The sequence below is a fragment of the Oryzias latipes genome, chromosome 13 (genome assembly GCF_053564925.1).
Source record: "Oryzias latipes strain Hd-rR chromosome 13, Olatipes_Hd-rR_3.1".
Lineage (NCBI taxonomy): Eukaryota > Metazoa > Chordata > Actinopteri > Beloniformes > Adrianichthyidae > Oryzias > Oryzias latipes.
Genome location: NC_136249.1, coordinates 6,363,349 through 6,389,198, shown reverse-complemented (window position 1 = coordinate 6,389,198; position 25,850 = coordinate 6,363,349). Strand labels below are relative to the sequence as shown.

At 41.4% G+C, this 25,850-nt stretch overlaps 1 protein-coding gene and 35 non-coding genes across 36 annotated transcripts in view; all 36 read left to right on the top strand.

Annotated features, from left to right (window-relative positions):
- LOC101159213 (dehydrogenase/reductase SDR family member 13) overlaps positions 1-25,850 on the top strand; it is a 336,613-nt gene that overhangs the window by 12,741 nt on the left and 298,022 nt on the right. The gene's annotated exons all lie outside the window — the stretch shown is intronic.
- trnav-cac (transfer RNA valine (anticodon CAC)) lies at positions 225-297 on the top strand. Its single transcript has one exon. It is a non-coding gene; the product is annotated as a tRNA-Val (tRNA).
- trnav-cac (transfer RNA valine (anticodon CAC)) lies at positions 1,420-1,492 on the top strand. Its single transcript has one exon. It is a non-coding gene; the product is annotated as a tRNA-Val (tRNA).
- On the top strand, positions 3,810-3,882 carry trnav-cac (transfer RNA valine (anticodon CAC)). Its single transcript has one exon. It is a non-coding gene; the product is annotated as a tRNA-Val (tRNA).
- trnai-aau (transfer RNA isoleucine (anticodon AAU)) lies at positions 4,441-4,515 on the top strand. Its single transcript has one exon. It is a non-coding gene; the product is annotated as a tRNA-Ile (tRNA).
- Positions 5,014-5,086, top strand: trnav-cac (transfer RNA valine (anticodon CAC)). The gene has a single exon. It is a non-coding gene; the product is annotated as a tRNA-Val (tRNA).
- On the top strand, positions 5,645-5,719 carry trnai-aau (transfer RNA isoleucine (anticodon AAU)). The gene has a single exon. It is a non-coding gene; the product is annotated as a tRNA-Ile (tRNA).
- Positions 6,209-6,281, top strand: trnav-cac (transfer RNA valine (anticodon CAC)). Its single transcript has one exon. It is a non-coding gene; the product is annotated as a tRNA-Val (tRNA).
- trnai-aau (transfer RNA isoleucine (anticodon AAU)) lies at positions 6,840-6,914 on the top strand. The gene has a single exon. It is a non-coding gene; the product is annotated as a tRNA-Ile (tRNA).
- On the top strand, positions 7,404-7,476 carry trnav-cac (transfer RNA valine (anticodon CAC)). Its single transcript has one exon. It is a non-coding gene; the product is annotated as a tRNA-Val (tRNA).
- trnai-aau (transfer RNA isoleucine (anticodon AAU)) lies at positions 8,035-8,109 on the top strand. Its single transcript has one exon. It is a non-coding gene; the product is annotated as a tRNA-Ile (tRNA).
- trnav-cac (transfer RNA valine (anticodon CAC)) lies at positions 8,609-8,681 on the top strand. The gene has a single exon. It is a non-coding gene; the product is annotated as a tRNA-Val (tRNA).
- Positions 9,240-9,314, top strand: trnai-aau (transfer RNA isoleucine (anticodon AAU)). Its single transcript has one exon. It is a non-coding gene; the product is annotated as a tRNA-Ile (tRNA).
- trnav-cac (transfer RNA valine (anticodon CAC)) lies at positions 9,804-9,876 on the top strand. The gene has a single exon. It is a non-coding gene; the product is annotated as a tRNA-Val (tRNA).
- On the top strand, positions 10,435-10,509 carry trnai-aau (transfer RNA isoleucine (anticodon AAU)). Its single transcript has one exon. It is a non-coding gene; the product is annotated as a tRNA-Ile (tRNA).
- trnav-cac (transfer RNA valine (anticodon CAC)) lies at positions 10,999-11,071 on the top strand. The gene has a single exon. It is a non-coding gene; the product is annotated as a tRNA-Val (tRNA).
- On the top strand, positions 11,630-11,704 carry trnai-aau (transfer RNA isoleucine (anticodon AAU)). Its single transcript has one exon. It is a non-coding gene; the product is annotated as a tRNA-Ile (tRNA).
- Positions 12,194-12,266, top strand: trnav-cac (transfer RNA valine (anticodon CAC)). The gene has a single exon. It is a non-coding gene; the product is annotated as a tRNA-Val (tRNA).
- trnai-aau (transfer RNA isoleucine (anticodon AAU)) lies at positions 12,825-12,899 on the top strand. Its single transcript has one exon. It is a non-coding gene; the product is annotated as a tRNA-Ile (tRNA).
- On the top strand, positions 14,584-14,656 carry trnav-cac (transfer RNA valine (anticodon CAC)). Its single transcript has one exon. It is a non-coding gene; the product is annotated as a tRNA-Val (tRNA).
- Positions 15,779-15,851, top strand: trnav-cac (transfer RNA valine (anticodon CAC)). The gene has a single exon. It is a non-coding gene; the product is annotated as a tRNA-Val (tRNA).
- trnai-aau (transfer RNA isoleucine (anticodon AAU)) lies at positions 16,410-16,484 on the top strand. The gene has a single exon. It is a non-coding gene; the product is annotated as a tRNA-Ile (tRNA).
- trnav-cac (transfer RNA valine (anticodon CAC)) lies at positions 16,984-17,056 on the top strand. The gene has a single exon. It is a non-coding gene; the product is annotated as a tRNA-Val (tRNA).
- On the top strand, positions 17,615-17,689 carry trnai-aau (transfer RNA isoleucine (anticodon AAU)). The gene has a single exon. It is a non-coding gene; the product is annotated as a tRNA-Ile (tRNA).
- trnav-cac (transfer RNA valine (anticodon CAC)) lies at positions 18,189-18,261 on the top strand. Its single transcript has one exon. It is a non-coding gene; the product is annotated as a tRNA-Val (tRNA).
- On the top strand, positions 18,820-18,894 carry trnaf-aaa (transfer RNA phenylalanine (anticodon AAA)). Its single transcript has one exon. It is a non-coding gene; the product is annotated as a tRNA-Phe (tRNA).
- Positions 19,394-19,466, top strand: trnav-cac (transfer RNA valine (anticodon CAC)). Its single transcript has one exon. It is a non-coding gene; the product is annotated as a tRNA-Val (tRNA).
- trnai-aau (transfer RNA isoleucine (anticodon AAU)) lies at positions 20,025-20,099 on the top strand. Its single transcript has one exon. It is a non-coding gene; the product is annotated as a tRNA-Ile (tRNA).
- trnav-cac (transfer RNA valine (anticodon CAC)) lies at positions 20,589-20,661 on the top strand. Its single transcript has one exon. It is a non-coding gene; the product is annotated as a tRNA-Val (tRNA).
- Positions 21,220-21,294, top strand: trnai-aau (transfer RNA isoleucine (anticodon AAU)). The gene has a single exon. It is a non-coding gene; the product is annotated as a tRNA-Ile (tRNA).
- Positions 21,784-21,856, top strand: trnav-cac (transfer RNA valine (anticodon CAC)). The gene has a single exon. It is a non-coding gene; the product is annotated as a tRNA-Val (tRNA).
- trnai-aau (transfer RNA isoleucine (anticodon AAU)) lies at positions 22,415-22,489 on the top strand. The gene has a single exon. It is a non-coding gene; the product is annotated as a tRNA-Ile (tRNA).
- Positions 22,989-23,061, top strand: trnav-cac (transfer RNA valine (anticodon CAC)). Its single transcript has one exon. It is a non-coding gene; the product is annotated as a tRNA-Val (tRNA).
- On the top strand, positions 23,620-23,694 carry trnai-aau (transfer RNA isoleucine (anticodon AAU)). The gene has a single exon. It is a non-coding gene; the product is annotated as a tRNA-Ile (tRNA).
- Positions 24,184-24,256, top strand: trnav-cac (transfer RNA valine (anticodon CAC)). Its single transcript has one exon. It is a non-coding gene; the product is annotated as a tRNA-Val (tRNA).
- On the top strand, positions 24,815-24,889 carry trnai-aau (transfer RNA isoleucine (anticodon AAU)). The gene has a single exon. It is a non-coding gene; the product is annotated as a tRNA-Ile (tRNA).

Genomic DNA, 25,850 nt, shown 5'->3' with positions numbered 1-25,850 from the left:
TCTACCAATGCGTTCTTCATCTAATTGCTGGAGAATGATACAAATTTCTGGGGGACCTGAAACCTTCATTCAGCCTCTCAGACATCTTGTAAAACAACTTGTTAGTGTACAAGATCACACAGGTTTCGGAGCGTCCGCAATTGTTGTTATACGCACATACCTTGGCCCTTCTTTTCTCTAAAGTCATCAACACGTTGTGTTATTTTAAAGTATCAACCACTAAGGTTTCTGTAGTGTAGTAGTTATCACGTTCGCCTCACACGCGAAAGGTCCCCAGCTCGAAACTGGGCAGAAACATTCATTTGATGAAAAGAAATAAAGCAGAACCATTTGGAGACCAGACAATAAACACAGCGCTACAGCATTTCTTTGCTCATGATGTACCTTCCACTAATCAAGTCACAACATGCCGTGGTCTGACATTGCTTATACAAAACTGAGTGAAGAAAGTATTGTCCATTTATTTCAAGCTACAAATCATGCATATGGAAGACTTTTCTCATCTCAAGGCAATAGAACCGGGCTCACATTCCCAAGATAAATCATTGGAACCTCATGTTGAATTGAAATGGATAAAGAATTTAACTCCAAATTTTGGCTTTCACGCAATGTTTCTTCCTCATATTCTCTTACCTGATCCAAAAAGTAAGTCCAGCAACATGAAAGGTTTCTGTAGTGTAGTGGTTCTCACGTTCGCTTAACACGTGAAAGGTCCCCAGCTCTAAACTGGGCAGAAGCATGTGTTTACTTCTTAAATTGGAGACGTCTGGAGATATGACAGTTTTGTAGTGTTGCTTTTGGAACAGAACTTATTTGCTGATCATGTCTCTAACGACAAGCAAACATGCTGTGAAGGGCCAGTTAGCTCAGATGGTTTAGAGCGTGGTGCTAATAACGCCAAGGTCGTGGGTTCAATCCCCATACTGGCCAAAGGCATTCTCCACTGGTAGCTAGCACATGTGCAAATGCCAAACTTGTACCTTCATGCTGTCACCAGTGCATAATTGCTTGGAGTGGCACAGGGTCAACAGATTCCATGACAATATCCATTTCTCTGTCTATTCCACAAGCACTTTCCCCAAATTCTTTGACTCAAAGAGGAAATACAACATTTGGTTCCAAGGTGTAATCCTGTGGGTCTAATCTTTACTGGGCTAGAATTACAAGCATCAAACACATATGGTAGTATCACCATCTACCTATGCGTTCTTCATCTAATTGCTGGAGAATGATACAAATTTCTGGGGGACCTGAACACCTTCATTCAGCCTCTCATACATCTTGTAAAACAACTTGTTAGTGTACAAGATCACACAGGTTTCAGAGCGTCCGCAAATGTTGTTTTACGCACATACCTTGGCCCTTCTTTTCTCTAAAGTCATCAACAAGGTGTGTTATTTTAAAGTATCAACCACTAAGGTTTCTGTAGTGTAGTGGTTATCACGTTCGCCTCACACGCGAAAGGTCCCCAGCTCGAAACTGGGCAGAAACATTCATGTGATGAAAAGAAATAAAGCAGAACCATTTGGAGACCAGACAATAAACACAGCGCTACAGCATTTCTTTGCTCATGATGTACCTTCCACTAATCAAGTCACAACATGCCGTGGTCTGACATTGCTTATACAAAACTGAGTGAAGAAAGTATTGTCCATTTATTTCAAGCTACAAATCATGCATATGGAAGACTTTTCTCAGCTCAAGGCAATAGAACCGGGCTCACATTCCCAAGATAAATCATTGGAACCTCATGTTGAATTGAAATGGATAAAGAATTTAACTCCAAATTTTGGCTTTCACGCAATGTTTCTTCCTCATATTCTCTTACCTGATCCAAAAAGTAAGTCCAGCAACATGAAAGGTTTCTGTAGTGTAGTGGTTCTCACGTTCGCTTAACACGCGAAAGGTCCCCAGCTCTAAACTGGGCAGAAGCATGTGTTTACTTCTTAAATTGGAGACGTCTGGAGATATGACAGTTTTGTAGTGTTGCTTTTGGAACAGAACTTATTTGCTGATCATGTCTCTAACGACAAGCAAACATGCTGTGAAAGGCCAGTTAGCTCAGAGTGTTTAGAGCGTGGTGCTAATAACGCCAAGGTCATGGGTTCAATCCCCATACTGGCCAAAGGCATTCTCCACTGGTAGCTAGCACATGTGCAAATGCCAAACTTGTACCTTCATGCTGTCACCAGTGCATAATTGCTTGGAGTGGCACAGGGTCAACAGATTCCATGACAATATCCGTTTCTCTGTCTATTCCACAAGCACTTTCCCCAAATTCTTTGACTCAAAGAGGAAATACAACATTTGGTTCCAAGGTGTAATCCTGTGGGTCTAATCTTTACTGGGCTAGAATTACAAGCATCAAACACATATGGTAGTATCACCATCTACCAATGCGTTCTTCATCTAATTGCTGGAGAATGATACAAATTTCTGGGGGACCTGAACACCTTCATTCAGCCTCTCAGACATCTTGTAAAACAACTTGTTAGTGTACAAGATCACACAGGTTTCAGAGCGTCCGCAAATGTTGTTTTACGCACATACCTTGGCCCTTCTTTTCTCTAAAGTCATCAACAAGGTGTGTTATTTTAAAGTATCAACCACTAAGGTTTCTGTAGTGTAGTGGTTATCACGTTCGCCTCACACGCGAAAGGTCCCCAGCTCGAAACTGAGTAGAAACATTCATTTGATGAAAAGAAATAAAGCAGAACCATTTGGAGACCAGACAATAAACACAGCGCTACAGCATTTCTTTGCTCATGATGTACCTTCCACTAATCAAGTCACAACATGCCGTGGTCTGACATTGCTTATACAAAACTGAGTGAAGAAAGTATTGTCCATTTATTTCAAGCTACAAATCATGCATATGGAAGACTTTTCTCATCTCAAGGCAATAGAACCGGGCTCACATTCCCAAGATAAATCATTGGAACCTCATGTTGAATTGAAATGGATAAAGAATTTAACTCCAAATTTTGGCTTTCACGCAATGTTTCTTCCTCATATTCTCTTACCTGATCCAAAAAGTAAGTCCAGCAACATGAAAGGTTTCTGTAGTGTAGTGGTTCTCACGTTCGCTTAACACGCGAAAGGTCCCCAGCTCTAAACTGGGCAGAAGCATGTGTTTACTTCTTAAATTGGAGACGTCTGGAGATATGACAGTTTTGTAGTGTTGCTTTTGGAACAGAACTTATTTGCTGATCATGTCTCTAACGACAAGCAAACATGCTGTGAAGGGCCAGTTAGCTCAGATGGTTTAGAGCGTGGTGCTAATAACGCCAAGGTCGTGGGTTCAATCCCCATACTGGCCAAAGGCATTCTCCACTGGTAGCTAGCACATGTGCAAATGCCAAACTTGTACCTTCATGCTGTCACCAGTGCATAATTGCTTGGAGTGGCACAGGGTCAACAGATTCCATGACAATATCCATTTCTCTGTCTATTCCACAAGCACTTTCCCCAAATTCTTTGACTCAAAGAGGAAATACAACATTTGGTTCCAAGGTGTAATCCTGTGGGTCTAATCTTTACTGGGCTAGAATTACAAGCATCAAACACATATGGTAGTATCACCATCTACCTATGCGTTCTTCATCTAATTGCTGGAGAATGATACAAATTTCTGGGGGACCTGAACACCTTCATTCAGCCTCTCATACATCTTGTAAAACAACTTGTTAGTGTACAAGATCACACAGGTTTCAGAGCGTCCGCAAATGTTGTTTTACGCACATACCTTGGCCCTTCTTTTCTCTAAAGTCATCAACAAGGTGTGTTATTTTAAAGTATCAACCACTAAGGTTTCTGTAGTGTAGTGGTTATCACGTTCGCCTCACACGCGAAAGGTCCCCAGCTCGAAACTGGGCAGAAACATTCATGTGATGAAAAGAAATAAAGCAGAACCATTTGGAGACCAGACAATAAACACAGCGCTACAGCATTTCTTTGCTCATGATGTACCTTCCACTAATCAAGTCACAACATGCCGTGGTCTGACATTGCTTATACAAAACTGAGTGAAGAAAGTATTGTCCATTTATTTCAAGCTACAAATCATGCATATGGAAGACTTTTCTCATCTCAAGGCAATAGAACCGGGCTCACATTCCCAAGATAAATCATTGGAACCTCATGTTGAATTGAAATGGATAAAGAATTTAACTCCAAATTTTGGCTTTCACGCAATGTTTCTTCCTCATATTCTCTTACCTGATCCAAAAAGTAAGTCCAGCAACATGAAAGCTTTCTTTAGTGTAGTGGTTATCACATTCGCTTAACACGTGAAAGGTCCCCAGCTCTAAACTGGGCAGAAGCATGTGTTTACTTCTTAAATTGGAGACGTTTGGAGATATGACAGTTTTGTAGTGTTGCTTTTGGAACAGAACTTATTTGCTGATCATGTCTTTAACGACAAGCAAACATGCTGTGAAAGGCCAGTTAGCTCAGATGGTTTAGAGCGTGGTGCTAATAACGCCAAGGTCATGGGTTCAATCCCCATACTGGCCAAAGGCATTCTCCACTGGTAGTTAGCACATGTGCAAATGCCAAACTTGTACCTTCATGCTGTCACCAGTGCATAATTGCTTTGAAAAGCTTGGAGTGGCACAGGGTCAACAGATTCCATGACAATATCCATTTCTCTGTCTATTCCACAAGCACTTTCCCCAAATTCTTTGACTCAAAGAGGAAATACAACATTTGGTTCCAAGGTGTAATCCTGTGGGTCTAATCTTTACTGGGCTAGAATTACAAGCATCAAACACATATGGTAGTATCACCATCTACCAATGCGTTCTTCATCTAATTGCTGGAGAATGATACAAATTTCTGGGGGACCTGAAACCTTCATTCAGCCTCTCAGACATCTTGTAAAACAACTTGTTAGTGTACAAGATCACACAGGTTTCGGAGCGTCCGCAATTGTTGTTATACGCACATACCTTGGCCCTTCTTTTCTCTAAAGTCATCAACACGTTGTGTTATTTTAAAGTATCAACCACTAAGGTTTCTGTAGTGTAGTAGTTATCACGTTCGCCTCACACGCGAAAGGTCCCCAGCTCGAAACTGGGCAGAAACATTCATTTGATGAAAAGAAATAAAGCAGAACCATTTGGAGACCAGACAATAAACACAGCGCTACAGCATTTCTTTGCTCATGATGTACCTTCCACTAATCAAGTCACAACATGCCGTGGTCTGACATTGCTTATACAAAACTGAGTGAAGAAAGTATTGTCCATTTATTTCAAGCTACAAATCATGCATATGGAAGACTTTTCTCATCTCAAGGCAATAGAACCGGGCTCACATTCCCAAGATAAATCATTGGAACCTCATGTTGAATTGAAATGGATAAAGAATTTAACTCCAAATTTTGGCTTTCACGCAATGTTTCTTCCTCATATTCTCTTACCTGATCCAAAAAGTAAGTCCAGCAACATGAAAGGTTTCTGTAGTGTAGTGGTTATCACGTTCGCTTAACACGCGAAAGGTCCCCAGCTCTAAACTGGGCAGAAGCATGTGTTTACTTCTTAAATTGGAGACGTCTGGAGATATGACAGTTTTGTAGTGTTGCTTTTGGAACAGAACTTATTTGCTGATCATGTCTCTAACGACAAGCAAACATGCTGTGAAGGGCCAGTTAGCTCAGATGGTTTAGAGCGTGGTGCTAATAACGCCAAGGTCATGGGTTCAATCCCCATACTGGCCAAAGGCATTCTCCACTGGTAGCTAGCACATGTGCAAATGCCAAACTTGTACCTTCATGCTGTCACCAGTGCATAATTGCTTGGAGTGGCACAGGGTCAACAGATTCCATGACAATATCCGTTTCTCTGTCTATTCCACAAGCACTTTCCCCAAATTCTTTGACTCAAAGAGGAAATACAACATTTGGTTCCAAGGTGTAATCCTGTGGGTCTAATCTTTACTGGGCTAGAATTACAAGCATCAAACACATATGGTAGTATCACCATCTACCAATGCGTTCTTCATCTAATTGCTGGAGAATGATACAAATTTCTGGGGGACCTGAACACCTTCATTCAGCCTCTCATACATCTTGTAAAACAACTTGTTAGTGTACAAGATCACACAGGTTTCAGAGCGTCCGCAAATGTTGTTTTACGCACATACCTTGGCCCTTCTTTTCTCTAAAGTCATCAACAAGGTGTGTTATTTTAAAGTATCAACCACTAAGGTTTCTGTAGTGTAGTGGTTATCACGTTCGCCTCACACGCGAAAGGTCCCCAGCTCGAAACTGGGCAGAAACATTCATTTGATGAAAAGAAATAAAGCAGAACCATTTGGAGACCAGACAATAAACACAGCGCTACAGCATTTCTTTGCTCATGATGTACCTTCCACTAATCAAGTCACAACATGCCGTGGTCTGACATTGCTTATACAAAACTGAGTGAAGAAAGTATTGTCCATTTATTTCAAGCTACAAATCATGCATATGGAAGACTTTTCTCATCTCAAGGCAATAGAACCGGGCTCACATTCCCAAGATAAATCATTGGAACCTCATGTTGAATTGAAATGGATAAAGAATTTAACTCCAAATTTTGGCTTTCACGCAATGTTTCTTCCTCATATTCTCTTACCTGATCCAAAAAGTAAGTCCAGCAACATGAGAGGTTTCTGTAGTGTAGTGGTTCTCACGTTCGCTTAACACGCGAAAGGTCCCCAGCTCTAAACTGGGCAGAAGCATGTGTTTACTTCTTAAATTGGAGACGTCTGGAGATATGACAGTTTTGTAGTGTTGCTTTTGGAACAGAACTTATTTGCTGATCATGTCTCTAACGACAAGCAAACATGCTGTGAAAGGCCAGTTAGCTCAGATGGTTTAGAGCGTGGTGCTAATAACGCCAAGGTCATGGGTTCAATCCCCATACTGGCCAAAGGCATTCTCCACTGGTAGCTAGCACATGTGCAAATGCCAAACTTGTACCTTCATGCTGTCACCAGTGCATAATTGCTTGGAGTGGCACAGGGTCAACAGATTCCATGACAATATCCATTTCTCTGTCTATTCCACAAGCACTTTCCCCAAATTCTTTGACTCAAAGAGGAAATACAACATTTGGTTCCAAGGTGTAATCCTGTGGGTCTAATCTTTACTGGGCTAGAATTACAAGCATCAAACACATATGGTAGTATCACCATCTACCAATGCGTTCTTCATCTAATTGCTGGAGAATGATACAAATTTCTGGGGGACCTGAACACCTTCATTCAGCCTCTCAGACATCTTGTAAAACAACTTGTTAGTGTACAAGATCACACAGGTTTCGGAGCGTCCGCAATTGTTGTTTTACGCACATACCTTGGCCCTTCTTTTCTCTAAAGTCATCAACAAGGTGTGTTATTTTAAAGTATCAACCACTAAGGTTTCTGTAGTGTAGTGGTTATCACGTTCGCCTCACACGCGAAAGGTCCCCAGCTCGAAACTGGGCAGAAACATTCATTTGATGAAAAGAAATAAAGCAGAACCATTTGGAGACCAGACAATAAACACAGCGCTACAGCATTTCTTTGCTCATGATGTACCTTCCACTAATCAAGTCACAACATGCCGTGGTCTGACATTGCTTATACAAAACTGAGTGAAGAAAGTATTGTCCATTTATTTCAAGCTACAAATCATGCATATGGAAGACTTTTCTCAGCTCAAGGCAATAGAACCGGGCTCACATTCCCAAGATAAATCATTGGAACCTCATGTTGAATTGAAATGGATAAAGAATTTAACTCCAAATTTTGGCTTTCACGCAATGTTTCTTCCTCATATTCTCTTACCTGATCCAAAAAGTAAGTCCAGCAACATGAGAGGTTTCTGTAGTGTAGTGGTTCTCACGTTCGCTTAACACGCGAAAGGTCCCCAGCTCTAAACTGGGCAGAAGCATGTGTTTACTTCTTAAATTGGAGACGTCTGGAGATATGACAGTTTTGTAGTGTTGCTTTTGGAACAGAACTTATTTGCTGATCATGTCTCTAATGACAAGCAAACATGCTGTGAAAGGCCAGTTAGCTCAGATGGTTTAGAGCGTGGTGCTAATAACGCCAAGGTCATGGGTTCAATCCCCATACTGGCCAAAGGCATTCTCCACTGGTAGCTAGCACATGTGCAAATGCCAAACTTGTACCTTCATGCTGTCACCAGTGCATAATTGCTTTGAAAAGCTTGGAGTGGCACAGGGTCAACAGATTCCATGACAATATCCATTTCTCTGTCTATTCCACAAGCACTTTCCCCAAATTCTTTGACTCAAAGAGGAAATACAACATTTGGTTCCAAGGTGTAATCCTGTGGGTCTAATCTTTACTGGGCTAGAATTACAAGCATCAAACACATATGGTAGTATCACCATCTACCAATGCGTTCTTCATCTAATTGCTGGAGAATGATACAAATTTCTGGGGGACCTGAACACCTTCATTCAGCCTCTCAGACATCTTGTAAAACAACTTGTTAGTGTACAAGATCACACAGGTTTCGGAGCGTCCGCAATTGTTGTTTTACGCACATACCTTGGCCCTTCTTTTCTCTAAAGTCATCAACAAGGTGTGTTATTTTAAAGTATCAACCACTAAGGTTTCTGTAGTGTAGTGGTTATCACGTTCGCCTCACACGCGAAAGGTCCCCAGCTCGAAACTGGGCAGAAACATTCATTTGATGAAAAGAAATAAAGCAGAACCATTTGGAGACCAGACAATAAACACAGCGCTACAGCATTTCTTTGCTCATGATGTACCTTCCACTAATCAAGTCACAACATGCCGTGGTCTGACATTGCTTATACAAAACTGAGTGAAGAAAGTATTGTCCATTTATTTCAAGCTACAAATCATGCATATGGAAGACTTTTCTCAGCTCAAGGCAATAGAACCGGGCTCACATTCCCAAGATAAATCATTGGAACCTCATGTTGAATTGAAATGGATAAAGAATTTAACTCCAAATTTTGGCTTTCACGCAATGTTTCTTCCTCATATTCTCTTACCTGATCCAAAAAGTAAGTCCAGCAACATGAGAGGTTTCTGTAGTGTAGTGGTTCTCACGTTCGCTTAACACGCGAAAGGTCCCCAGCTCTAAACTGGGCAGAAGCATGTGTTTACTTCTTAAATTGGAGACGTCTGGAGATATGACAGTTTTGTAGTGTTGCTTTTGGAACAGAACTTATTTGCTGATCATGTCTCTAACGACAAGCAAACATGCTGTGAAAGGCCAGTTAGCTCAGATGGTTTAGAGCGTGGTGCTAATAACGCCAAGGTCATGGGTTCAATCCCCATACTGGCCAAAGGCATTCTCCACTGGTAGCTAGCACATGTGCAAATGCTAAACTTGTACCTTCATGCTGTCACCAGTGCATAATTGCTTGGAGTGGCACAGGGTCAACAGATTCCATGACAATATCCATTTCTCTGTCTATTCCACAAGCACTTTCCCCAAATTCTTTGACTCAAAGAGGAAATACAACATTTGGTTCCAAGGTGTAATCCTGTGGGTCTAATCTTTACTGGGCTAGAATTACAATCATCAAACACATATGGTAGTATCACCATCTACCAATGCGTTCTTCATCTAATTGCTGGAGAATGATACAAATTTCTGGGGGACCTGAACACCTTCATTCAGCCTCTCAGACATCTTGTAAAACAACTTGTTAGTGTACAAGATCACACAGGTTTCGGAGCGTTCGCAATTGTTGTTTTACGCACATACCTTGGCCCTTCTTTTCTCTAAAGTCATCAAAAAGGTGTGTTATTTTAAAGTATCAACCACTAAGGTTTCTGTAGTGTAGTGGTTATCACGTTCGCCTCACACGCGAAAGGTCCCCAGCTCGAAACTGGGCAGAAACATTCATTTGATGAAAAGAAATAAAGCAGAACCATTTGGAGACCAGACAATAAACACAGCGCTACAGCATTTCTTTGCTCATGATGTACCTTCCACTAATCAAGTCACAACATGCCGTGGTCTGACATTGCTTATACAAAACTGAGTGAAGAAAGTATTGTCCATTTATTTCAAGCTACAAATCATGCATATGGAAGACTTTTCTCATCTCAAGGCAATAGAACCGGGCTCACATTCCCAAGATAAATCATTGGAACCTCATGTTGAATTGAAATGGATAAAGAATTTAACTCCAAATTTTGGCTTTCACGCAATGTTTCTTCCTCATATTCTCTTACCTGATCCAAAAAGTAAGTCCAGCAACATGAGAGGTTTCTGTAGTGTAGTGGTTCTCACGTTCGCTTAACACGCGAAAGGTCCCCAGCTCTAAACTGGGCAGAAGCATGTGTTTACTTCTTAAATTGGAGACGTCTGGAGATATGACAGTTTTGTAGTGTTGCTTTTGGAACAGAACTTATTTGCTGATCATGTCTCTAACGACAAGCAAACATGCTGTGAAAGGCCAGTTAGCTCAGATGGTTTAGAGCGTGGTGCTAATAACGCCAAGGTCATGGGTTCAATCCCCATACTGGCCAAAGGCATTCTCCACTGGTAGCTAGCACATGTGCAAATGCCAAACTTGTACCTTCATGCTGTCACCAGTGCATAATTGCTTGGAGTGGCACATGGTCAACAGATTCCATGACAATATCCATTTCTCTGTCTATTCCACAAGCACTTTCCCCAAATTCTTTGACTCAAAGAGGAAATACAACATTTGGTTCCAAGGTGTAATCCTGTGGGTCTAATCTTTACTGGGCTAGAATTACAAGCATCAAACACATATGGTAGTATCACCATCTACCAATGCGTTCTTCATCTAATTGCTGGAGAATGATACAAATTTCTGGGGGACCTGAACACCTTCATTCAGCCTCTCAGACATCTTGTAAAACAACTTGTTAGTGTACAAGATCACACAGGTTTCGGAGCGTCCGCAATTGTTGTTTTACGCACATACCTTGGCCCTTCTTTTCTCTAAAGTCATCAACAAGGTGTGTAATTTAAAAGTATCAACCACCAAGGTTTCTGTAGTGTAGTGGTTATCACGTTCGCCTCACACGCGAAAGGTCCCCAGCTCGAAACTGGGCAGAAACATTCATTTGATGAAAAGAAATAAAGCAGAACCATTTGGAGACCAGACAATAAACACAGCGCTACAGCATTTCTTTGGTCATGATGTACCTTCCACTAATCAAGTCACAACATGCCGTGGTCTGACATTGCTTATACAAAACTGAGTGAAGAAAGTATTGTCCATTTATTTCAAGCTACAAATCATGCATATGGAAGACTTTTCTCATCTCAAGGCAATAGAACCGGGCTCACATTCCCAAGATAAATCATTGGAACCTCATGTTGAATTGAAATGGATAAAGAATTTAACTCCAAATTTTGGCTTTCACGCAATGTTTCTTCCTCATATTCTCTTACCTGATCCAAAAAGTAAGTCCAGCAACATGAGAGGTTTCTGTAGTGTAGTGGTTCTCACGTTCGCTTAACACGCGAAAGGTCCCCAGCTCTAAACTGGGCAGAAGCATGTGTTTACTTCTTAAATTGGAGACGTCTGGAGATATGACAGTTTTGTAGTGTTGCTTTTGGAACAGAACTTATTTGCTGATCATGTCTCTAACGACAAGCAAACATGCTGTGAAAGGCCAGTTAGCTCAGATGGTTTAGAGCGTGGTGCTAATAACGCCAAGGTCATGGGTTCAATCCCCATACTGGCCAAAGGCATTCTCCACTGGTAGCTAGCACATGTGCAAATGCCAAACTTGTACCTTCATGCTGTCACCAGTGCATAATTGCTTGGAGTGGCACAGGGTCAACAGATTCCATGACAATATCCATTTCTCTGTCTATTCCACAAGCACTTTCCCCAAATTCTTTGACTCAAAGAGGAAATACAACATTTGGTTCCAAGGTGTAATCCTGTGGGTCTAATCTTTACTGGGCTAGAATTACAAGCATCAAACACATATGGTAGTATCACCATCTACCAATGCGTTCTTCATCTAATTGCTGGAGAATGATACAAATTTCTGGGGGACCTGAACACCTTCATTCAGCCTCTCAGACATCTTGTAAAACAACTTGTTAGTGTACAAGATCACACAGGTTTCGGAGCGTCCGCAATTGTTGTTTTACGCACATACCTTGGCCCTTCTTTTCTCTAAAGTCATCAACAAGGTGTGTAATTTAAAAGTATCAACCACCAAGGTTTCTGTAGTGTAGTGGTTATCACGTTCGCCTCACACGCGAAAGGTCCCCAGCTCGAAACTGGGCAGAAACATTCATTTGATGAAAAGAAATAAAGCAGAACCATTTGGAGACCAGACAATAAACACAGCGCTACAGCATTTCTTTGGTCATGATGTACCTTCCACTAATCAAGTCACAACATGCCGTGGTCTGACATTGCTTATACAAAACTGAGTGAAGAAAGTATTGTCCATTTATTTCAAGCTACAAATCATGCATATGGAAGACTTTTCTCATCTCAAGGCAATAGAACCGGGCTCACATTCCCAAGATAAATCATTGGAACCTCATGTTGAATTGAAATGGATAAAGAATTTAACTCCAAATTTTGGCTTTCACGCAATGTTTCTTCCTCATATTCTCTTACCTGATCCAAAAAGTAAGTCCAGCAACATGAGAGGTTTCTGTAGTGTAGTGGTTCTCACGTTCGCTTAACACGCGAAAGGTCCCCAGCTCTAAACTGGGCAGAAGCATGTGTTTACTTCTTAAATTGGAGACGTCTGGAGATATGACAGTTTTGTAGTGTTGCTTTTGGAACAGAACTTATTTGCTGATCATGTCTCTAACGACAAGCAAACATGCTGTGAAAGGCCAGTTAGCTCAGATGGTTTAGAGCGTGGTGCTAATAACGCCAAGGTCATGGGTTCAATCCCCATACTGGCCAAAGGCATTCTCCACTGGTAGCTAGCACATGTGCAAATGCCAAACTTGTACCTTCATGCTGTCACCAGTGCATAATTGCTTGGAGTGGCACAGGGTCAACAGATTCCATGACAATATCCATTTCTCTGTCTATTCCACAAGCACTTTCCCCAAATTCTTTGACTCAAAGAGGAAATACAACATTTGGTTCCAAGGTGTAATCCTGTGGGTCTAATCTTTACTGGGCTAGAATTACAAGCATCAAACACATATGGTAGTATCACCATCTACCAATGCGTTCTTCATCTAATTGCTGGAGAATGATACAAATTTCTGGGGGACCTGAACACCTTCATTCAGCCTCTCAGACATCTTGTAAAACAACTTGTTAGTGTACAAGATCACACAGGTTTCGGAGCGTCCGCAAATGTTGTTTTACGCACATACCTTGGCCCTTCTTTTCTCTAAAGTCATCAACAAGGTGTGTTATTTTAAAGTATCAACCACTAAGGTTTCTGTAGGGTAGTGGTTATCACGTTCGCCTCACACGCGAAAGGTCCCCAGCTCGAAACTGGGCAGAAACATTCATTTGATGAAAAGAAATAAAGCAGAACCATTTGGAGACCAGACAATAAACACAGCGCTACAGCATTTCTTTGCTCATGATGTACCTTCCACTAATCAAGTCACAACATGCCGTGGTCTGACATTGCTTATACAAAACTGAGTGAAGAAAGTATTGTCCATTTATTTCAAGCTACAAATCATGCATATGGAAGACTTTTCTCATCTCAAGGCAATAGAACCGGGCTCACATTCCCAAGATAAATCATTGGAACCTCATGTTGAATTGAAATGGATAAAGAATTTAACTCCAAATTTTGGCTTTCACGCAATGTTTCTTCCTCATATTCTCTTACCTGATCCAAAAAGTAAGTCCAGCAACATGAGAGGTTTCTGTAGTGTAGTGGTTCTCACGTTCGCTTAACACGCGAAAGGTCCCCAGCTCTAAACTGGGCAGAAGCATGTGTTTACTTCTTAAATTGGAGACGTCTGGAGATATGACAGTTTTGTAGGGTTGCTTTTGGAACAGAACTTATTTGCTGATCATGTCTCTAACGACAAGCAAACATGCTGTGAAAGGCCAGTTAGCTCAGATGGTTTCGAGCGTGGTGCTAATAACGCCAAGGTCATGGGTTCAATCCCCATACTGGCCAAAGGCATTCTCCACTGGTAGCTAGCACATGTGCAAATGCCAAACTTGTACCTTCATGCTGTCACCAGTGCATAATTGCTTGGAGTGGCACAGGGTCAACAGATTCCATGACAATATCCATTTCTCTGTCTATTCCACAAGCACTTTCCCCAAATTCTTTGACTCAAAGAGGAAATACAACATTTGGTTCCAAGGTGTAATCCTGTGGGTCTAATCTTTACTGGGCTAGAATTACAAGCATCAAACACATATGGTAGTATCACCATCTACCAATGCGTTCTTCATCTAATTGCTGGAGAATGATACAAATTTCTGGGGGACCTGAACACCTTCATTCAGCCTCTCAGACATCTTGTAAAACAACTTGTTAGTGCACAAGATCACACAGGTTTCGGAGCGTCCGCAATTGTTGTTTTACGCACATACCTTGGCCCTTCTTTTCTCTAAAGTCATCAACAAGGTGTGTTATTTTAAAGTATCAACCACTAAGGTTTCTGTAGTGTAGTGGTTATCACGTTCGCCTCACACGCGAAAGGTCCCCAGCTCGAAACTGGGCAGAAACATTCATTTGATGAAAAGAAATAAAGCAGAACCATTTGGAGACCAGACAATAAACACAGCGCAACAGCATTTCTTTGCTCATGATGTACCTTCCACTAATCAAGTCACAACATGCCGTGGTCTGACATTGCTTATACAAAACTGAGTGAAGAAAGTATTGTCCATTTATTTCAAGCTACAAATCATGCATATGGAAGACTTTTCTCATCTCAAGGCAATAGAACCGGGCTCACATTCCCAAGATAAATCATTGGAACCTCATGTTGAATTGAAATGGATAAAGAATTTAACTCCAAATTTTGGCTTTCACGCAATGTTTCTTCCTCATATTCTCTTACCTGATCCAAAAAGTAAGTCCAGCAACATGAGAGGTTTCTGTAGTGTAGTGGTTCTCACGTTCGCTTAACACGCGAAAGGTCCCCAGCTCTAAACTGGGCAGAAGCATGTGTTTACTTCTTAAATTGGAGACGTCTGGAGATATGACAGTTTTGTAGTGTTGCTTTTGGAACAGAACTTATTTGCTGATCATGTCTCTAACGACAAGCAAACATGCTGTGAAAGGCCAGTTAGTTCAGATGGTTTAGAGCGTGGTGCTAATAACGCCAAGGTCATGGGTTCAATCCCCATACTGGCCAAAGGCATTCTCCACTGGTAGCTAGCACATGTGCAAATGCCAAACTTGTACCTTAATGCTGTCACCAGTGCATAATTGCTTGGAGTGGCACAGGGTCAACAGATTCCATGACAATATCCATTTCTCTGTCTATTCCACAAGCACTTTCCCCAAATTCTTTGACTCAAAGAGGAAATACAACATTTGGTTCCAAGGTGTAATCCTGTGGGTCTAATCTTTACTGGGCTAGAATTACAAGCATCAAACACATATGGTAGTATCACCATCTACCAATGCGTTCTTCATCTAATTGCTGGAGAATGATACAAATTTCTGGGGGACCTGAACACCTTCATTCAGCCTCTCAGACATCTTGTAAAACAACTTGTTAGTGTACAAGATCACACAGGTTTCGGAGCGTCCGCAAATGTTGTTTTACGCACATACCTTGGCCCTTCTTTTCTCTAAAGTCATCAACAAGGTGTGTTATTTTAAAGTATCAACCACTAAGGTTTCTGTAGTGTAGTGGTTATCACGTTCGCCTCACACGCGAAAGGTCCCCAGCTCGAAACTGGGCAGAAACATTCATTTGATGAAAAGAAATAAAGCAGAACCATTTGGAGACCAGACAATAAACACAGCGCTACAGCATTTCTTTGCTCATGATGTACCTTCCACTAATCAAGTCACAACATGCCGTGGTCTGACATTGCTTATACAAAACTGAGTGAAGAAAGTATTGTCCATTTATTTCAAGCTACAAATCATGCATATGGAAGACTTTTCTCATCTCAAGGCAATAGAACCGGGCTCACATTCCCAAGATAAATCATTGGAACCTCATGTTGAATTGAAATGGATAAAGAATTTAACTCCAAATTTTGGCTTTCACGCAATGTTTCTTCCTCATATTCTCTTACCTGATCCAAAAAGTAAGTCCAGCAACATGAGAGGTTTCTGTAGTGTAGTGGTTCTCACGTTCGCTTAACACGCGAAAGGTCCCCAGCTCTAAACTGGGCAGAAGCATGTGTTTACTTCTTAAATTGGAGACGTCTGGAGATATGACAGTTTTGTAGTGTTGCTTTTGGAACAGAACTTATTTGCTGATCATGTCTCTAACGACAAGCAAACATGCTGTGAAAGGCCAGTTAGCTCAGATGGTTTAGAGCGTGGTGCTAATAACGCCAAGGTCATGGGTTCAATCCCCATACTGGCCAAAGGCATTCTCCACTGGTAGCTAGCACATGTGCAAATGCCAAACTTGTACCTTCATGCTGTCACCAGTGCATAATTGCTTTGAAAAGCTTGGAGTGGCACAGGGTCAACAGATTCCATGACAATATCCATTTCTCTGTCTATTCCACAAGCACTTTCCCCAAATTCTTTGACTCAAAGAGGAAATACAACATTTGGTTCCAAGGTGTAATCCTGTGGGTCTAATCTTTACTGGGCTAGAATTACAAGCATCAAACACATATGGTAGTATCACCATCTACCAATGCGTTCTTCATCTAATTGCTGGAGAATGATACAAATTTCTGGGGGACCTGAACACCTTCATTCAGCCTCTCAGACATCTTGTAAAACAACTTGTTAGTGTACAAGATCACACAGGTTTCGGAGCGTCCGCAATTGTTGTTTTACGCACATACCTTGGCCCTTCTTTTCTCTAAAGTCATCAACAAGGTGTGTTATTTTAAAGTATCAACCACTAAGGTTTCTGTAGTGTAGTGGTTATCACGTTCGCCTCACACGCGAAAGGTCCCCAGCTCGAAACTGGGCAGAAACATTCATTTGATGAAAAGAAATAAAGCAGAACCATTTGGAGACCAGACAATAAACACAGCGCTACAGCATTTCTTTGCTCATGATGTACCTTCCACTAATCAAGTCACAACATGCCGTGGTCTGACATTGCTTATACAAAACTGAGTGAAGAAAGTATTGTCCATTTATTTCAAGCTACAAATCATGCATATGGAAGACTTTTCTCATCTCAAGGCAATAGAACCGGGCTCACATTCCCAAGATAAATCATTGGAACCTCATGTTGAATTGAAATGGATAAAGAATTTAACTCCAAATTTTGGCTTTCACGCAATGTTTCTTCCTCATATTCTCTTACCTGATCCAAAAAGTAAGTCCAGCAACATGAGAGGTTTCTGTAGTGTAGTGGTTCTCACGTTCGCTTAACACGCGAAAGGTCCCCAGCTCTAAACTGGGCAGAAGCATGTGTTTACTTCTTAAATTGGAGACGTCTGGAGATATGACAGTTTTGTAGTGTTGCTTTTGGAACAGAACTTATTTGCTGATCATGTCTCTAACGACAAGCAAACATGCTGTGAAAGGCCAGTTAGCTCAGATGGTTTAGAGCGTGGTGCTAATAACGCCAAGGTCATGGGTTCAATCCCCATACTGGCCAAAGGCATTCTCCACTGGTAGCTAGCACATGTGCAAATGCCAAACTTGTACCTTCATGCTGTCACCAGTGCATAATTGCTTTGAAAAGCTTGGAGTGGCACAGGGTCAACAGATTCCATGACAATATCCATTTCTCTGTCTATTCCACAAGCACTTTCCCCAAATTCTTTGACTCAAAGAGGAAATACAACATTTGGTTCCAAGGTGTAATCCTGTGGGTCTAATCTTTACTGGGCTAGAATTACAAGCATCAAACACATATGGTAGTATCACCATCTACCAATGCGTTCTTCATCTAATTGCTGGAGAATGATACAAATTTCTGGGGGACCTGAACACCTTCATTCAGCCTCTCAGACATCTTGTAAAACAACTTGTTAGTGTACAAGATCACACAGGTTTCGGAGCGTCCGCAATTGTTGTTTTACGCACATACCTTGGCCCTTCTTTTCTCTAAAGTCATCAACAAGGTGTGTTATTTTAAAGTATCAACCACTAAGGTTTCTGTAGTGTAGTGGTTATCACGTTCGCCTCACACGCGAAAGGTCCCCAGCTCGAAACTGGGCAGAAACATTCATTTGATGAAAAGAAATAAAGCAGAACCATTTGGAGACCAGACAATAAACACAGCGCTACAGCATTTCTTTGCTCATGATGTACCTTCCACTAATCAAGTCACAACATGCCGTGGTCTGACATTGCTTATACAAAACTGAGTGAAGAAAGTATTGTCCATTTATTTCAAGCTACAAATCATGCATATGGAAGACTTTTCTCATCTCAAGGCAATAGAACCGGGCTCACATTCCCAAGATAAATCATTGGAACCTCATGTTGAATTGAAATGGATAAAGAATTTAACTCCAAATTTTGGCTTTCACGCAATGTTTCTTCCTCATATTCTCTTACCTGATCCAAAAAGTAAGTCCAGCAACATGAGAGGTTTCTGTAGTGTAGTGGTTCTCACGTTCGCTTAACACGCGAAAGGTCCCCAGCTCTAAACTGGGCAGAAGCATGTGTTTACTTCTTAAATTGGAGACGTCTGGAGATATGACAGTTTTGTAGTGTTGCTTTTGGAACAGAACTTATTTGCTGATCATGTCTCTAACGACAAGCAAACATGCTGTGAAAGGCCAGTTAGCTCAGATGGTTTAGAGCGTGGTGCTAAAAACGCCAAGGTCATGGGTTCAATCCCCATACTGGCCAAAGGCATTCTCCACTGGTAGCTAGCACATGTGCAAATGCCAAACTTGTACCTTCATGCTGTCACCAGTGCATAATTGCTTTGAAAAGCTTGGAGTGGCACAGGGTCAACAGATTCCATGACAATATCTATTTCTCTGTCTATTCCACAAGCACTTTCCCCAAATTCTTTGACTCAAAGAGGAAATACAACATTTGGTTCCAAGGTGTAATCCTGTGGGTCTAATCTTTACTGGGCTAGAATTACAAGCATCAAACACATATGGTAGTATCACCATCTACCAATGCGTTCTTCATCTAATTGCTGGAGAATGATACAAATTTCTGGGGGACCTGAACACCTTCATTCAGCCTCTCAGACATCTTGTAAAACAACTTGTTAGTGTACAAGATCACACAGGTTTCGGAGCGTCCGCAATTGTTGTTTTACGCACATACCTTGGCCCTTCTTTTCTCTAAAGTCATCAACAAGGTGTGTTATTTTAAAGTATCAACCACTAAGGTTTCTGTAGTGTAGTGGTTATCACGTTCGCCTCACACGCGAAAGGTCCCCAGCTCGAAACTGGGCAGAAACATTCATTTGATGAAAAGAAAAAAAGACGAACCATTTGGAGACCAGACAATAAACACAGCGCTACAGCATTTCTTTGCTCATGATGTACCTTCCACTAATCAAGTCACAACATGCCGTGGTCTGACATTGCTTATACAAAACTGAGTGAAGAAAGTATTGTCCATTTATTTCAAGCTACAAATCATGCATATGGAAGACTTTTCTCATCTCAAGGCAATAGAACCGGGCTCACATTCCCAAGATAAATCATTGGAACCTCATGTTGAATTCAAATGGATAAAGAATTTAACTCCAAATTTTGGCTTTCACGCAATGTTTCTTCCTCATATTCTCTTACCTGATCCAAAAAGTAAGTCCAGCAACATGAGAGGTTTCTGTAGTGTAGTGGTTCTCACGTTCGCCTAACACGCGAAAGGTCCCCAGCTCTAAACTGGGCAGAAGCATGTGTTTACTTCTTAAATTGGAGACGTCTGGAGATATGACAGTTTTGTAGTGTTGCTTTTGGAACAGAACTTATTTGCTGATCATGTCTCTAACGACAAGCAAACATGCTGTGAAAGGCCAGTTAGCTCAGATGGTTTAGAGCGTGGTGCTAATAACGCCAAGGTCATGGGTTCAATCCCCATACTGGCCAAAGGCATTCTCCACTGGTAGCTAGCACATGTGCAAATGCCAAACTTGTACCTTCATGCTGTCACCAGTGCATAATTGCTTGGAGTGGCAAAGGGTCAACAGATTCCATGACAATATCCATTTCTCTGTCTATTCCACAAGCATTTTCCCCAAATTCTTTGACTCAAAGAGGAAATACAACATTTGGTTCCAAGGTGTAATCCTGTGGGTCTAATCTTTACTGGGCTAGAATTACAAGCATCAAACACATATGGTAGTATCACCATCTACCAATGCGTTCTTCATCTAATTGCTGGAGAATGATACAAATTTCTGGGGGACCTGAACACCTTCATTCAGCCTCTCAGACATCTTGTAAAACAACTTGTTAGTGTACAAGATCACACAGGTTTCGGAGCGTCCGCAAATGTTGTTTTACGCACATACCTTGGCCCTTCTTTTCTCTAAAGTCATCAACAAGGTGTGTTATTTTAAAGTATCAACCACTAAGGTTTCTGTAGTGTAGTGGTTATCACGTTCGCCTCACACGCGAAAGGTCCCCAGCTCGAAACTGGGCAGAAACATTCATTTGATGAAAAGAAATAAAGCAGAACCATTTGGAGACCAGACAATAAACACAGCGCTACAGCATTTCTTTGCTCATGATGTACCTTCCACTAATCAAGTCACAACATGCCGTGGTCTGACATTGCTTATACAAAACTGAGTGAAGAAAGTATTGTCCATTTATTTCAAGCTACAAATCATGCATATGGAAGACTTTTCTCATCTCAAGGCAATAGAACCGGGCTCACATTCCCAAGATAAATCATTGGAACCTCATGTTGAATTGAAATGGATAAAGAATTTAACTCCAAATTTTGGCTTTCACGCAATGTTTCTTCCTCATATTCTCTTACCTGATCCAAAAAGTAAGTCCAGCAACATGAGAGGTTTCTGTAGTGTAGTGGTTCTCACGTTCGCTTAACACGCGAAAGGTCCCCAGCTCTAAACTGGGCAGAAGCATGTGTTTACTTCTTAAATTGGAGACGTCTGGAGATATGACAGTTTTGTAGTGTTGCTTTTGGAACAGAACTTATTTGCTGATCATGTCTCTAACGACAAGCAAACATGCTGTGAAAGGCCAGTTAGCTCAGATGGTTTAGAGCGTGGTGCTAATAACGCCAAGGTCATGGGTTCAATCCCCATACTGGCCAAAGGCATTCTCCACTGGTAGCTAGCACATGTGCAAATGCCAAACTTGTACCTTCATGCTGTCACCAGTGCATAATTGCTTGGAGTGGCACAGGGTCAACAGATTCCATGACAATATCCATTTCTCTGTCTATTCCACAAGCACTTTCCCCAAATTCTTTGACTCAAAGAGGAAATACAACATTTGGTTCCAAGGTGTAATCCTGTGGGTCTAATCTTTACTGGGCTAGAATTACAAGCATCAAACACATATGGTAGTATCACCATCTACCAATGCGTTCTTCATCTAATTGCTGGAGAATGATACAAATTTCTGGGGGACCTGAACACCTTCATTCAGCCTCTCAGACATCTTGTAAAACAACTTGTTAGTGTACAAGATCACACAGGTTTCGGAGCGTCCGCAAATGTTGTTTTACGCACATACCTTGGCCCTTCTTTTCTCTAAAGTCATCAACAAGGTGTGTTATTTTAAAGTATCAACCACTAAGGTTTCTGTAGTGTAGTGGTTATCACGTTCGCCTCACACGCGAAAGGTCCCCAGCTCGAAACTGGGCAGAAACATTCATTTGATGAAAAGAAATAAAGCAGAACCATTTGGAGACCAGACAATAAACACAGCGCTACAGCATTTCTTTGGTCATGATGTACCTTCCACTAATCAAGTCACAACATGCCGTGGTCTGACATTGCTTATACAAAACTGAGTGAAGAAAGTATTGTCCATTTATTTCAAGCTACAAATCATGCATATGGAAGACTTTTCTCATCTCAAGGCAATAGAACCGGGCTCACATTCCCAAGATAAATCATTGGAACCTCATGTTGAATTGAAATGGATAAAGAATTTAACTCCAAATTTTGGCTTTCACGCAATGTTTCTTCCTCATATTCTCTTACCTGATCCAAAAAGTAAGTCCAGCAACATGAGAGGTTTCTGTAGTGTAGTGGTTCTCACGTTCGCTTAACACGCGAAAGGTCCCCAGCTCTAAACTGGGCAGAAGCATGTGTTTACTTCTTAAATTGGAGACGTCTGGAGATATGACAGTTTTGTAGTGTTGCTTTTGGAACAGAACTTATTTGCTGATCATGTCTCTAACGACAAGCAAACATGCTGTGAAAGGCCAGTTAGCTCAGATGGTTTAGAGCGTGGTGCTAATAACGCCAAGGTCATGGGTTCAATCCCCATACTGGCCAAAGGCATTCTCCACTGGTAGCTAGCACATGTGCAAATGCCAAACTTGTACCTTCATGCTGTCACCAGTGCATAATTGCTTTGAAAAGCTTGGAGTGGCACAGGGTCAACAGATTCCATGACAATATCCATTTCTCTGTCTATTCCACAAGCACTTTCCCCAAATTCTTTGACTCAAAGAGGAAATACAACATTTGGTTCCAAGGTGTAATCCTGTGGGTCTAATCTTTACTGGGCTAGAATTACAAGCATCAAACACATATGGTAGTATCACCATCTACCAATGCGTTCTTCATCTAATTGCTGGAGAATGATACAAATTTCTGGGGGACCTGAACACCTTCATTCAGCCTCTCAGACATCTTGTAAAACAACTTGTTAGTGTACAAGATCACACAGGTTTCGGAGCGTCCGCAATTGTTGTTTTACGCACATACCTTGGCCCTTCTTTTCTCTAAAGTCATCAACAAGGTGTGTTATTTTAAAGTATCAACCACTAAGGTTTCTGTAGTGTAGTGGTTATCACGTTCGCCTCACACGCGAAAGGTCCCCAGCTCGAAACTGGGCAGAAACATTCATTTGATGAAAAGAAATAAAGCAGAACCATTTGGAGACCAGACAATAAACACAGCGCTACAGCATTTCTTTGCTCATGATGTACCTTCCACTAATCAAGTCACAACATGCCGTGGTCTGACATTGCTTATACAAAACTGAGTGAAGAAAGTATTGTCCATTTATTTCAAGCTACAAATCATGCATATGGAAGACTTTTCTCATCTCAAGGCAATAGAACCGGGCTCACATTCCCAAGATAAATCATTGGAACCTCATGTTGAATTGAAATGGATAAAGAATTTAACTCCAAATTTTGGCTTTCACGCAATGTTTCTTCCTCATATTCTCTTACCTGATCCAAAAAGTAAGTCCAGCAACATGAGAGGTTTCTGTAGTGTAGTGGTTCTCACGTTCGCCTAACACGCGAAAGGTCCCCAGCTCTAAACTGGGCAGAAGCATGTGTTTACTTCTTAAATTGGAGACGTCTGGAGATATGACAGTTTTGTAGTGTTGCTTTTGGAACAGAACTTATTTGCTGATCATGTCTCTAACGACAAGCAAACATGCTGTGAAAGGCCAGTTAGCTCAGATGGTTTAGAGCGTGGTGCTAATAACGCCAAGGTCATGGGTTCAATCCCCATACTGGCCAAAGGCATTCTCCACTGGTAGCTAGCACATGTGCAAATGCCAAACTTGTACCTTCATGCTGTCACCAGTGCATAATTGCTTGGAGTGGCAAAGGGTCAACAGATTCCATGACAATATCCATTTCTCTGTCTATTCCACAAGCATTTTCCCCAAATTCTTTGACTCAAAGAGGAAATACAACATTTGGTTCCAAGGTGTAATCCTGTGGGTCTAATCTTTACTGGGCTAGAATTACAAGCATCAAACACATATGGTAGTATCACCATCTACCAATGCGTTCTTCATCTAATTGCTGGAGAATGATACAAATTTCTGGGGGACCTGAACACCTTCATTCAGCCTCTCAGACATCTTGTAAAACAACTTGTTAGTGTACAAGATCACACAGGTTTCGGAGCGTCCGCAAATGTTGTTTTACGCACATACCTTGGCCCTTCTTTTCTCTAAAGTCATCAACAAGGTGTGTTATTTTAAAGTATCAACCACTAAGGTTTCTGTAGTGTAGTGGTTATCACGTTCGCCTCACACGCGAAAGGTCCCCAGCTCGAAACTGGGCAGAAACATTCATTTGATGAAAAGAAATAAAGCAGAACCATTTGGATACCAGACAATAAACACAGCGCTACAGCATTTCTTTGCTCATGATGTACCTTCCACTAATCAAGTCACAACATGCCGTGGTCTGACATTGCTTATACAAAACTGAGTGAAGAAAGTATTGTCCATTTATTTCAAGCTACAAATCATGCATATGGAAGACTTTTCTCATCTCAAGGCAATAGAACCGGGCTCACATTCCCAAGATAAATCATTGGAACCTCATGTTGAATTGAAATGGATAAAGAATTTAACTCCAAATTTTGGCTTTCACGCAATGTTTCTTCCTCATATTCTCTTACCTGATCCAAAAAGTAAGTCCAGCAACATGAAAGGTTTCTGTAGTGTAGTGGTTCTCACGTTCGCTTAACACGCGAAAGGTCCCCAGCTCTAAACTGGGCAGAAGCATGTGTTTACTTCTTAAATTGGAGACGTCTGGAGATATGACAGTTTTGTAGTGTTGCTTTTGGAACAGAACTTATTTGCTGATCATGTCTCTAACGACAAGCAAACATGCTGTGAAAGGCCAGTTAGCTCAGATGGTTTAGAGCGTGGTGCTAATAACGCCAAGGTCATGGGTTCAATCCCCATACTGGCCAAAGGCATTCTCCACTGGTAGCTAGCACATGTGCAAATGCCAAACTTGTACCTTCATGCTGTCACCAGTGCATAATTGCTTGGAGTGGCACAGGGTCAACAGATTCCATGACAATATCCGTTTCTCTGTCTATTCCACAAGCACTTTCCCCAAATTCTTTGACTCAAAGAGGAAATACAACATTTGGTTCCAAGGTGTAATCCTGTGGGTCTAATCTTTACTGGGCTAGAATTACAAGCATCAAACACATATGGTAGTATCACCATCTACCAATGCGTTCTTCATCTAATTGCTGGAGAATGATACAAATTTCTGGGGGACCTGAACACCTTCATTCAGCCTCTCAGACATCTTGTAAAACAACTTGTTAGTGTACAAGATCACACAGGTTTCGGAGCGTCCGCAAATGTTGTTTTACGCACATACCTTGGCCCTTCTTTTCTAGAAAAGTCATCAACAAGGTGTGTTATTTTAAAGTATCAACCACTAAGGTTTCTGTAGTGTAGTGGTTATCACGTTCGCCTCACACGCGAAAGGTCCCCAGCTCGAAACTGAGTAGAAACATTCATTTGATGAAAAGAAATAAAGCAGAACCATTTGGAGACCAGACAATAAACACAGCGCTACAGCATTTCTTTGCTCATGATGTACCTTCCACTAATCAAGTCACAACATGCCGTGGTCTGACATTGCTTATACAAAACTGAGTGAAGAAAGTATTGTCCATTTATTTCAAGCTACAAATCATGCATATGGAAGACTTTTCTCATCTCAAGGCAATAGAACCGGGCTCACATTCCCAAGATAAATCATTGGAACCTCATGTTGAATTGAAATGGATAAAGAATTTAACTCCAAATTTTGGCTTTCACGCAATGTTTCTTCCTCATATTCTCTTACCTGATCCAAAAAGTAAGTCCAGCAACATGAAAGGTTTCTGTAGTGTAGTGGTTCTCACGTTC